This window comes from Rana temporaria, chromosome 13 (assembly GCF_905171775.1).
Source record: "Rana temporaria chromosome 13, aRanTem1.1, whole genome shotgun sequence".
Classification (NCBI taxonomy): domain Eukaryota; kingdom Metazoa; phylum Chordata; class Amphibia; order Anura; family Ranidae; genus Rana; species Rana temporaria.
This window is the reverse complement of record NC_053501.1, coordinates 47,394,585-47,406,835: the sequence shown is the minus strand read 5'-3', so window position 1 is coordinate 47,406,835 and position 12,251 is coordinate 47,394,585. Positions and strand designations below refer to the sequence as shown.

Genomic DNA, 12,251 nt, shown 5'->3' with positions numbered 1-12,251 from the left:
TAGAGCTCTTTTTCTGCCACAAGATGGCAGTGACAGGTGTGCCTTGTTAAGTCAGTACCTGACCTTAGGCAGTTGTACCATGGTAGATATAGTTCTGGACTGCAACCATGACTGGATAGAGTTTGCTGCATGATTGGCTCTTCTGGTGCTCACCCCCAGATGCTTGCTGTGGTCCAGACCGCCATCACCAGATCTGCTGTGGAGGTTACTGAAGAGAATGCACCCCTTGGGCTAATAGTGCAACGTACCAGGATCCTCGGTCAACCATGAGGCACTTCTAAGAACAGAAGATACATAGAAGTAAGTTCAAAGAAAATGCCTACTTTAATGGGCGGGCATACAGAAGATATATGTTTCAACACAACCAATCAAAATAGATCAAAATATGGGAGGGGGAGTGGTTAGTAAAGGGTACATTGAATACTTTAACCACTTAAACATGGCTGCATTGCTGACATCAGGTTTAATGTACCATCTGTTCATGACAAATATGCCCGCACAAGATGGAGTCACTTATGTTCAGTCATATTACTACAATCCCCTCTTTCAGACACAAAGATGACGAAGGTGACTGACTTTTTCTGCATTGTGACATATATGGCCAACATGCCCCCGAACCTTCACCCGGGCCACCTTCCCTCACCACCACACTAAACATGCAAAAATAGAAAACAATAAACACATAATCACAGCTGCATAGCAATTGTCCATGGAATGCAAAAGGGGGAAGGGGTGTGACAGTCCATAAAAGCAAGTGGGAGGGGCATGACAGCATTTAGGCCAAAATAAAAATAGTCCCAAAGAAATACACAAAAAAAGTCTCTTGTATTGCTTCTGAATGTCCATTAAATTTGTGGAAAGGAAGGAAAAGGAAATGTCCACATTATAACTCTCATTCTCCTTAACTTTCCCCAAACTTTTGGCTAGACTCATGTGATCATCCATATGTACAGCCATGAATTCTCTACCCCAAACCCCGCCTCTTGGTAAGGACAGAACTCGATATCCACAGACAGACTGGAACTGATGCATTGGGCTAGACTTGGGTCTTCTGGCTGGCATCTGGATCTCTCTCATGTGGTGCTCACTGGAATTTCGTAGACCCTGGGTGTGCGTCATTTGGCTAGCCCTCAAGGTGTCATACTCATGAACACTTTCCTGCAGGAGTCATCTCCTATTGTATTTGAACAACAATATAGATTGTTATATAGATTCAATATTTTTAACTAAACATTTTTCCAAATCCAGTATTACAGAAGAACTTCAACAAAACTTAAACCCCTTTAGTTTCTTCTATTAACGGGGGACTCAGAACAGAACATTTTACCCAAACACATATTCTGAAGTCAGCCTCCCAACTTTTTCAAATATATATCTGGTCATCAGCAACAAACGAAACATTGATGGATAAACAACATTACATCATTAACACTCCATGATTGACACTCTTGGAATTCAAAATGTAAATATCCAGAATAGTCACTCTGACTGTTATTCAAACAAACTTTCCCATCACATTTTAGTACCTCATGGACTCAATATATGCAACAATGTATTTTAAACCTGGTTACTTAGGGCCCTTTCACACTGGGGCATTTTTCAAGCGCTTTAGCGTTAAAAAAAGCGCCTGTAAAACGCCTGAAAGAAGCTGCATCTGCAATCCCAATGTGAAAGCTCGAGTGCTTTCACACTAAAGCGCCTGAAAAACACCCCAGTGTGAAAGTGGTCTTAGCGTTAAAAAAAAGCGCCTGAAAGAAGCTGCATCTGCAATCCCAATGTGAAAGCCTGAGTGCTTTCACACTGAGGCGCTGAGCTGGCAGGGCGTCAAAAAAAGTCCTGCATGCAGCTTCTTTGCAGCGCTTTAGGAGCGGTTAATACACCGCTCCTAAAGCCCCCTTCCCATTGAGGAAGCTTTTTTTAACGCCAAAGCGCCTCAGTGTGAAAGGGGTCTTAGCAGCGCTTTACCAGCGTTTTTCGGGCGCTGGCAGTGTGAAAGGCCTCTGAAAGCACTCGGGCTTTCACATTGGGATTGCAGATGAGGCTTCTTTCAGGCGCTTTACAGGCTTTTTTTTAAACGCCAAAGCGCCTAAAAAACGCCCGAAAAACGCCCCAGTGTGAAAGGGGTCTTAATTTCAGTAGCTCTTCAAACATTTTTCCCAAATTTCACCCTTCTGTTACCAAAATCCCTTTACCAATTTTAATTTAACCCCAAGCTTCTAGGGAAAGATATATTATCAGAGACAACTATTTGTGTACATTTTAAACAAAAACTTAAAACACATTACTAATCAAATAATATCTTGTGTAACACCTTTAAAAACTTTTGAACACTTTTATTTTTAAATCTTTATCTCTCATATTTGTTCCCTAGAGCTTTGGATTACACAAGCTTAAGTCACTTCCTTTTTTCTTTACCAACCACAATTCATCTGGCGTAGCGCCTGGAATACAAAACTTCCTTATAATTCTTTAATTATAATATTCTCAAACTTGTATTAACCAAAAAAGATAAAATCAAACATTTTAAGATCCCCAATCAATGTTAAAACGGCTTAAAAACAATTAACCCTATTTGCAGGGCCGTCTTTAATATGGTTTGGGCCCAGGGCAAACATTTTTTTTGGGCCCCCCTCCAGCTTATTTTGGGCCTGGCTGGTTCACATGTATGTTTTGGCGGTCCTCATTTGTGCAGGTACAGCAGCCCATTGATTTGAATGGGCTGCCATGCCTTTGTTTCCTGCAGAAAAGGTGCATTCAGCATTTTAAAAATACAGTTGCCTTGAAATCCATTTTGCTTTTGCACCATGCTACTTACCTGCAGTTCTTGCACACACAAACGCACTGTGTTTTTAAAAGCGTGACCTAAACATCTAAAAATGCAGCAAGTTTGACAGTGCGGGAACTGCAGATAAGTCACAGCAGACAGCAGAATGGACAGACAGTGCTGTATTTCAGTGCTTGATGGGCATAGGCGTGCCGTGTGCGCAGCCTATTACATGAGGCATGCGCTTTTCTTTGCAGGAAACGCAGGCATGGCGGCCCATTCAATGAATGGGCTGCTGTGCCTGCGCAAATGTGGGCCGCCAAAACACATACATGTGAACCAGCCAGGCCCAAAATAAGCCCATCAAGCAGTTAAATACAGACAGTAATGTCATCTGCTCTGAGGCTTTACTCAGCCTGGACTGCAGGTCTGGTCTGTTATTTAAAAAGTTCCTCTATTTTACACATGGCATGGCATGGGGTCCCATGGTGCTAAAGCAGAATGGACAGACGGTGCTGTGACCCCATGCCATGCCATGTGTAAAATAGAGGAACTTTTTAAAACACTGACCAGACCTGCAGTGAATCATCAAATATTATAAAGACTTTGGGCACACTCTACAGAAAACTTCAATTTACAATATAGATTAGCAAACAGTGACATACCTTGAGGAGCAGGACATGAAGAAGTCAGCCTCAGGAAGAGCAAACTGGGGATGTTATAAAATCACATTCTAATTCACTTTTATATGCAAGCAGCACCCAGTGGCAGGAAGGGAGAAGTGCGCATCTAAAGGGAAGCCAGGGGTGCTGTACATTTTAAAACACTGGAAAGGGAAGCAGTACTGTCACTGGCTGCGTGCCGCTGATGATTTTCAGCCTGATTTGTGGGCAGCACAGGGGCTTAACGGGAGGCAGGGCCGCCATCAGGAATTATGAGGCCACTTACACAGCTTCAGGCATGGGCCCCCTGGAGCAGAGAACCGGGATGGGGGGTGCTGCCGCCTGAAATTAATAAAGCAGGGGGGGCTGCCGCAAATTTAGAAGCGGGAGGCCATTTACAAAAAAAGAAATAAAGAAAAATATATATAAAAAAGGGGTGTAGCCATCCGGGGCCCTGGGGACCTCTGGGCCCTTTAATAAAAAGAAAAAAAGAGATAAAAAATATATATAAAAAATATATTTTAAAAAGGGGGTTGCCATCTGGGGCCCTGGGGACCTCTGGGCCCTTTAATATTTTTTTTTTAATAAAAATAAATTACAAAAAAAAGGGGGTTGCCATCCGGGACCTCTGGGCCCTTTAATAAAAAATATATATAAAGAAACATTTATAAAAAAAAAGGGGGGGTTGCCACCCAGGGCCCTGGGGACCTCTGGGCCCTTAAATAAAAAATAAATAAAAAAATATATAAACAAAAATAAAAAAATAAACATTTATAAACAAAAATAAAGGGTGTTTGCCACATGGGGCCCTGGGGAACTCTGAGCCCTTTAATAAAAAAAATAATATATATATATATATATATATATATATATATATATATATATATATATATATATATATATATATATATATATATATATATATATATATATATAAAAAGAAAAAAAAGAAATAAAATATATTAAAAAAATGTTTTTTATAAAAAATAAGGGGGGTTGCCATCCGGGGCCCTGGGGACCCCTGGGTCCTATAATAATAATAATAATAATAAACATTTATATATATATATATATATATATATATATATATATATATATATATATATATATATATATATATATTTATATATATATAAAAAGATTTTTTTTATAAAAAAAGGGGGGTTGTCATCCGGGGCCCTGGGGAACTATGGGCCCCTGGGGACCCCCAGACCTCTAAAAAAAAATTGGCCCTTTAATAAAAAATAAAATAAAAATATATTAAAAAATTGTCCGTTTAATAAAAATAAATAAAAAAAGGGGGGGTTGCCATCTGGGGCCCTGGGGTCCTCCGGGCCCCTGGGGGCCTCCGGACCCCTAAAAAAAAAAAAAATTTGCTTTGGGCCCCCAACAGTGACAGGGCCCAGGGCACCTGCCCCATTTGCCCTGCGGTAAAGACGGCCCTGCCTATTTGCACAATCAATCATTCCCTTGTTTTATAAAAGGCAATGCAAAGCTCCCATTTTTTTCCTTTCGACACCAACAAAATGTGCCCGTTGGCCCAACTTTCCACATACAATCTATTAATCCTAACTATAGCACACTTATCGATACAAAAAAAAAAAACTTTTAATTTCAATAACGTAAGGATAGGCAACTACGGGAAGTTACTGGTAAGAGGGTCACAGACCCACTGTTAAGCTGCAGCCATTCACAAATAACTTACAGTCACAGATCCCACACCTGCTGCTGTGTGAATTGCTTGTGCTGTGCTAGACAAGGCCCATCACAGCTCAGGTGCTTGTTCTGTTTCCCAGAGTGCTGATATTGTGCATACTATTACATCTAACTATTGCAACTGTGCACATCTTAGCCCCTGGCTGCTGCAACTGGGCTGCCTTCTTCTAATTATTCATCCGCACCAAAAGAAGGCCCTCTTTTATTAAAGTTGATGTAAACCCGATTCAAGAAATTTGAGCTGGGCACATATTTCTGCAATGTTTTGTTATCTCTCTTCAAAGCACTGTGTACCATAGCTGTCTCCTGCCCCATTCCTCTGTTATCAGCATGATAACTTCTGACAAATTCTCTGACCCATGTGATAAAAGCAGAGTTATGTGTCAGGGAGAGAGCTATAAATAGATTACCAGGCAGCTTGCTTTGTCACAGAACACATCTGAGAGTCTTTGCCTATCTGGAGAGGGGGTGTGTGCCTTTCCTCCAATCAGCTGTCTTGGCTGTATGTCCAGACTTCACACTCCATGTTAAACAGGAAGAGAAAATCTCCTAACACGAAGAGCAGTATATAAGATGAAGACAGCAGATATACATGTAAAACTTATGTAGGGAGATTTGTTTCATCTTTGTGTATCATCTGAGGCTATTCACTTCACTGGGTATATGTGGGTTTTGAAACCATCTCCACTCCCCGCTGAAACCACCGCCTGTGGAAGTGAATTCCACATCCTTGCTGCTCTTACAAGTAAAGAACCATCTACACAGTCTAATCTTCTACACAGTCTAATCTTCTAATCTTAATGAGTGGCCACATGTCTTATTAAACTCCCTTCCACGGAAATGATTTATCCCTATTGTGGGGTCACCAGTATGGTATTTGTAAATTAAAATCATATCCTCTCTCAATCGTCTCTTCTCCAGAGAGAATAAGTTCAGTGCTCGTAACTTTTCTTCATAACTAATTTCCTCCAGTCCCTTTATTAGCTTTGTTGACCTTCTCTGTACTCGCTCCATTTCCAGTACATACTTCCTGAAGACTGGTGCCCAGAACTGGAGGCCGGACCAGAGTCTTGTAGAGTGGGAGAATTATCGCTTTATCTCTTGATACAGAGATTGAACTGTTTACCCCATCCTCCAGGTAGTTTATGAACAAATTAAATAGGATTGGTCCCAGCACAGAACCCTGGGGGACCCCACCTTCCACCCCTGACCATTTTGAGTACTCCCCATTAATCACCACCCTCTGAACTCAGCCTTGTAGCCAGTTTTTAATCCATGTACTCACTCTATGGTCCATGCCAATGGACCTTACTTTGTACAGTAAACGTTTATGGGGAACTGTGTCAAATGCTTTTGCAAAATCCAGATACACCACGCCTATGGGCCTTCCTTTATGTCGATGGCAGCTCACCTCCTCATAGAATGTTAATAGATTTGTTTGGCAAGAACGATTCTTAATGAAAACTGTATCATTAGCAGTAATCTGCATGGATTTATAATTAAAATCTTGTATATAGTCCCTTATCCTCCCCTCCTAGAGTTTGCATACTATTGATGTTAGGCTAACTGGTCTGTAATTCCCAGGGATGTATTCTGGCCCCTTTTTGGCCCCTTTTTAAATATTGGAGCTAAATTGGCTTTTGTCCAATCAGCTGGTACCATTCCAGTCAGAAGACTGTCAGTAAAAATTAGTAACAATGGTCTGGTAATTACTTTACTGAGTTCCCTAAGGACCCTCGGATACAAGACATCTGATCCCGGGGACTTATTAATGTTAAGTTTTCCAAGTTTATTTATAATTCTTATAATTCTGTCCTCTGTTAGCAATGAGGGTGATTTCTGTGATGTGTCATAAGGCTAAACACTGCAGTTTTGGTTACTGAAGCCCCCCCCGATTTCCTTGTGAAGACTGAGGAGAAGAATAAAATCAATACCTTCGCAATCTTCCCATCCTTTGTAACCAGATTTCCTTCCTCATTCTTTATGGGGTCAATATGGTCTGTCCTCCCTCTTTTACTGTTTGTATACTTAAAGCGGAGGTTCCGACTTTTTTTTTTTTAAAAGTCAGCAGCTACAAATACGGCAGCTGCTGACTTTTAAAAAATGGACACTTACCTGTACAGCGCGCCCGCGATGTCAGCAGCCGAGGCTGAGCAATCGCTCGGTCCTCGGCTGCAATCGCCGCCATCCTGCATTAAAAAGGGAATTTACTCCAGAGATAAAATTATAATCCTGCCACTTTATAAAACTCTGGTTCGGCCACATTTGGAGTATCCTGTCCAGTTCTGGTCACCAATCCTCAGAAAGGATGTGCTTGAGCTGGAGAGAGTCCAGAGAAGGGCAACTAAATTAATATGGGGACTGGAGGACCTCAATTATGAGTAACGACTACAAGCACTAAATTTATTCTCCTTGGAGAAGAGACGCTTGAGAGGAGATATGATAGCAATACACAAATAGCTCAGCGGTGATCCCAGCGTAAGTAAGAAACTTTTTAGTCCCAGGGAGTGTAAGAGGACACGGGCCACATGATGTGACTGGAAGAGAAGCGATTTAACCTTAATTAAGCTGCATAGGGGGTTTTTCCCTGTAAGAATGTGGAACTCTCTTCCACAATTGGTAGTGCCAGCAGGAAGTATGGATAGTTTTAAAAAGCTCTTGGATGTGCATCTTAGCGAACGCAATATACAGGGATATGGGAAATGATTTTCTACACGCACATACACACCAACACAGGTTGAACTGGATGGACTGTTGTCTTTATTCAACCTTATCAACTATGTAACTATGTAAAAAAGTGCTTGATAAGAGTCCTAATGGAATTGTGCAGATATACCAAGGTATATACAGTATATAGTTATTAATAAAGATGCCATTTTTTTATCAGCCACTTCTTTTAGGACTATTTGAAATATTATTGTTGAACAGAAGGTGAAGAATTTGATATTCCCTATGTAAATATACAGTATGTTGGGACATATCACAAAGTCAGGGAATATCATCTGTCAATCATGCAGAAACTACCTACCCCTACAAAATTAGGTTTTCCAGTTCCTTAGTCTGGGTGCGAGCTGATGATGGGTGGTTGCCCCCATCTTTTTTATATCAGTGTATGCAGTCCAAATGACAGTGCTTTAACCACTTAAGGACCGGCTCACGTACATATACATCGGCACTTTAAAGATGGATATCTCGGTAATGGCAGCAGCTGATGTCCATCTTTTCCGTGGCCGGTCTTGTAAACGATAATGGTGGTCTCGGCGGTGGATTTGCCGCAAGATCACTGCCCTGTATTGGCTCTGTGGCTCTGTACATCACAGAAGTAGGAAACAACATGCAAAAACGAAACTAGAAACTGCAGGTACATTATATGATTGATTTTTATCTATTTTAATCATTTTTAAAAGGAATCAGTTAACTATTATGGGCCAGATTCTCGAATAATCGGCGTTTTGTTGTGCAGACGTAACGTATCCTATTTACGTTACACCTCCGCAACTTAGACAGGCAAGTGCTGTATTCTCAAAGCACTTGCTCCGTAAGTTGCGGCGGCGTATCGTAAATAGGCCGGCGTAAGCCCGCCTAATTCAAATTTGGAACAGGGGGCATGTTTTATGTAAATAACTTGTGACCCGACGTGATTGACGTTTTTCACGAACGGCGCATGCGCCGTCCGTGGAATATCCCAGTGTGCATTGCTCTAAAGTACGCCGCAAGGACGTATTGGTTTTGACGTGAACATAAATGACGTCCAGCCCCATTCACAGACTACTTACGCAAACGACGTAAAATATTCAAAATTCTACGCTGGAACGACGTCCATACTTAACATTGGTACGCCGCATGTACGCCACCATATAGCAGGGGTAACTTTACGGGAAAAGCCTAACGTAAACGGCGTATCTGTACTGAGTCGGCCGGGCGTACGTTCGTGAATTCGCGTGTCTAGCTTATTTACATATTTCTAGGCGTAAATCAGCGTATACGCCCCTAGCGGCCAGCGTAAATATGCAGTTAAGATCCGACGGCGTAACAGACTTACGCCGGTCGGATCTAATAGAAATCTATGCGTAACTGATTCTAAGAATCAGGCGCATAGATACGACCGCCCAGACTCTGGAGATACGCCGTCGTATCTCTTTTGAGAATCTGGCCCTATGTCTCTATACCCTGTAAACAGTCATTTCAGCAAAAAATATTTTTTCCTTTACAACTCCTTTAATGGCAAAACATTTTACTCTCCAAGTTTTATCCATCTTTGGTAAAACATTTTATTTGTTTCTTTACTGGAAAATTATAGGGTGTTAGTCCTTCTGCAGTATGGGAATTGTAATGCAACATTGTGTTTAGCATCCTTCCAAAATTGCGCATAATGAAACCACAGGCTAAAGTTCACCTCTGTGATTCCAGTTCTCTGATATCACACTGGGGTAATTTATAACATACCATGTAGCAGATTCAAAGTGACAAGAAAGAATTATGTTCGTGAATGAGTTTTATATAAGTGGGAACTACTGAACCATAATTAACTGCTCGAGTGAATCATAATTTACACTGCTAACTCAGCCAATTCAGCTATATCATTATATCACAAATATCATACCCAATTAATTTGCTTGACCTCGTGATTATTGGTTGTTTCCTTGTAATGGATGACCTGAAACATAATGCAGATAAATTTATGCAGGTGAGAAAAGAATTATACAGTATGCGTTATTTAGGATGTATAAAACAAAAATGTTTAATACATTGAAATCATTTTATTGTGTTCCATAACCATTTGGCCTATATGGTCTGCGTCAACACAAGACATGTATTTTAGATACAGTGTAAGCCATAGTAGTTTAAACAACCTTAGTGAGTCTAAAGGCGAATTAGCATTTTTTTTTTCTTCTTCTCAGGGGATCAAGTACATAAAGCATTAGGTAACATTCTGGCTGGTGGCCCATTTGTCCCTCAAACACACCTAATAAAGCTGTCTGTAGCCCCATCCTCTTTTTGAAGTGCAAATTATGGGCATTCCTGTTGGGAAGGTACGGCCAACACACAGTCCCCTCTCTCCCAGTCACTATTATTTAATTATTTCAGGTACTTGTATAGCGCCATCAATTTACACACCACTTTACATATACATTGTACATTTACATCGGTCCCCACCCTCAAGGAGCTTACAACCTAAGGCTCCTAAGACACATTCATACACATACTAGGGCCAATGTGTTCTAGATTGTAAGCTCTAATGAGCAGGGCCCTCTGATCCCTCCTGTATTGAATTGTATTGTAACTGTACTGTCTTCCCTGATGTTGTAAAGCGCTGCGCAAACTGTTGGCACTATATAAATCCTGTATAATAAAAATAATAATTTAGGCAGGATCTGATTAACCTACCAGCGTGTCTTTTGTAGGAAACCCACACAGGCACAGGGAGAACATGCAAACTTGAGGCAGATGGTTGGGATTCGAACCAGTGCCCCTTTTTGCTGCTAGGTGAAAGTGCTAACCACTACACCACTGTTATGAATGAACAATCAGTGCTGAGTGTTCATTCATCATAGTAAAATATCACTTAGCTTTGGCCCTCTTTAATGTATCTGTTATTGCCCTGTATATGTACAAGAAGCCGCAGATACAGTACAAAGAGCCCCAGGCCTGAAAAGGTCTGATTGACCTTTTACTATTATGAATGAACAAGCAGAAGTGATCATTGATTCAGTGTAAGATCAGTCAGAGCTGTGGCTCTTTGTGTCTCTCAGTGGCTGCTTGTGGACATAAACAGCCCAGCCGATAGATCACACAGTGCTGATGTTGGGTCAGTGCCATGTATACCACAGCTTCGCCATCGCTGATTGCTCATTAATATACCTTAAATATTACACAGCCCTGCAGTGCTGTGTCACCCATCGACCAGGCAGTGTAGGTTTACATCTGCTGATAGATACACAGTGCCAAATGTTATGTGATCTTATTTTGTGAATGGCAGCGCTGATCTCCAGAGGCCACAGACCAGAGGTGTCAAATCTGCAAAATTTGTCTCCTTCATAGTGGCATTGTAGGACATTGGGGGGGGGGGGGGGGGGTTCAAAAAACCTGTTGACCATACCATGAGATTTAAATGGACCAAGTGCTATATGCACTTGGTCGCCTAGGTAATTAATGTCATTAAAGCAGAGTTCCACCCAAAAATGGAACTTCCGCTGTCTGGATTCCTCACCCCCTCCGGTGTCACATTTGGCTATTACGCAGCACGACTCGCGCATGCGCAGTAGGGAACCAGAAAGTGAAGTCGCAGGGCTTCACTTCCTGATTCCCGTACGAAAGATGACGGCGGCAGCATCCGAGAGCCGAGGGAGAGATCGGCTTCGGGTGTCGACATCGCTGGCGCCCTGGACAGGTAAGTGTCCTTATTTTAAAAGTCAGCAGCTGCAGTATTTGTAGCTGCTGACTTAAAAAAAAAAATTTGGCAGACCTCCGCTTTATAGTATAGTTACCCCTGCTATATGAGGCGTAGCTAATGTTAAGTATGGCCGTCGTTCCCGCTCAGAGTTTTAAATTTTTATGTCGTTTGCGTAAGTCGATTCACAATTGAGCTTGGCGTAAGTTACACTCACGTCGCTTTCATTGACAAATAACGACGTGATTTGGAGCATGCGCACTGGGATTCAGTCGCGGCCGGCGCATGCGCAGTTTGTTCGGCGCGGGGACGCGCTTGATTTAAATTTTACACGCCCCCTACCCGCGGAATTTGAATTTCGCCAGGGGATTTACGCTACACCGGCTCAACTTTACAGGCAAGTGCTTTGTGAATAAAGCACTTTCCTGATAAACTTGCGCTGGCGTAACGTAAATGAGATACGTTACGCCAGCAGAAAGATCCGCTGATCTTTCTGAATCTGGCCCATACTGTTTAATTTACATTATCATTTCTTTTTATTTATGTGGATGATGGCAATGTAATTATTTTAATAAAAAAAATTGTTTTAAATTGTTATACATATATATTTTTTAAATCAAATCTTTATTATTTGATGGCAATAACAGGGTGTGGGAGGATTTCTGCCAACTACAGACTGTGTCACACCCCTTCAGCCTGTGTCCTGAGTATAACAGGG

The 12,251-nt window shown here is 41.5% G+C and overlaps 1 long non-coding RNA gene across 1 annotated transcript; it reads right to left on the bottom strand.

Annotated features, from left to right (window-relative positions):
- Positions 1-305: 305 nt before the first annotated feature.
- LOC120920590 lies at positions 306-9,807 on the bottom strand. The gene is made up of 2 exons (XR_005744743.1): positions 9,746-9,807; positions 306-1,174 (listed from the first exon to the last, which is right to left on the bottom strand). It is a non-coding gene; the product is annotated as an uncharacterized LOC120920590 (long non-coding RNA).
- Positions 9,808-12,251: the final 2,444 nt, after the last annotated feature.